Source organism: Eurypyga helias, unplaced genomic scaffold (genome assembly GCF_000690775.1).
Source record: "Eurypyga helias isolate BGI_N326 unplaced genomic scaffold, ASM69077v1 scaffold44508, whole genome shotgun sequence".
Taxonomy (NCBI): Eukaryota; Metazoa; Chordata; class Aves; order Eurypygiformes; family Eurypygidae; genus Eurypyga; species Eurypyga helias.
Genome location: NW_010269646.1, coordinates 1 through 244, shown reverse-complemented (window position 1 = coordinate 244; position 244 = coordinate 1). Strand labels below are relative to the sequence as shown.

Sequence of the window (244 nt, the reverse complement as noted above, 5' to 3'; positions counted from 1 at the left end):
TTCAACAGCTCCCACCCACCCACCCAGGGGAAATTTCAGTTGGCTGTCATGTTACTTAACGGTTCAGGCTTTTTGAAAGTCTGAAACTTGAAATGAAGTGCAGGTGCTAAATTCGGATGTGACGTGTACCTGCAAAGATATGAGAAACAACAGGAGATATATGATACCTTATCAGGATGTATTTTTGTGTGAGCCACAGGCAAAATCTGAAATAAGAAAACCTTATTAGTATATGACATTCTTT

The 244-nt window shown here is 39.3% G+C and overlaps 1 protein-coding gene across 1 annotated transcript in view; it reads right to left on the bottom strand.

The window, feature by feature from the left end:
• The window catches only part of TMEM175 (transmembrane protein 175), a 10,812-nt gene extending 10,612 nt beyond the window's left edge, over positions 1–200 (bottom strand). The window contains exon 1 of the mRNA XM_010158166.1: positions 168–200. The gene's annotated coding sequence lies outside the window, so the exon portion shown is untranslated. The remainder of the gene's footprint in view (positions 1–167) is intronic.
• Positions 201–244: the final 44 nt, after the last annotated feature.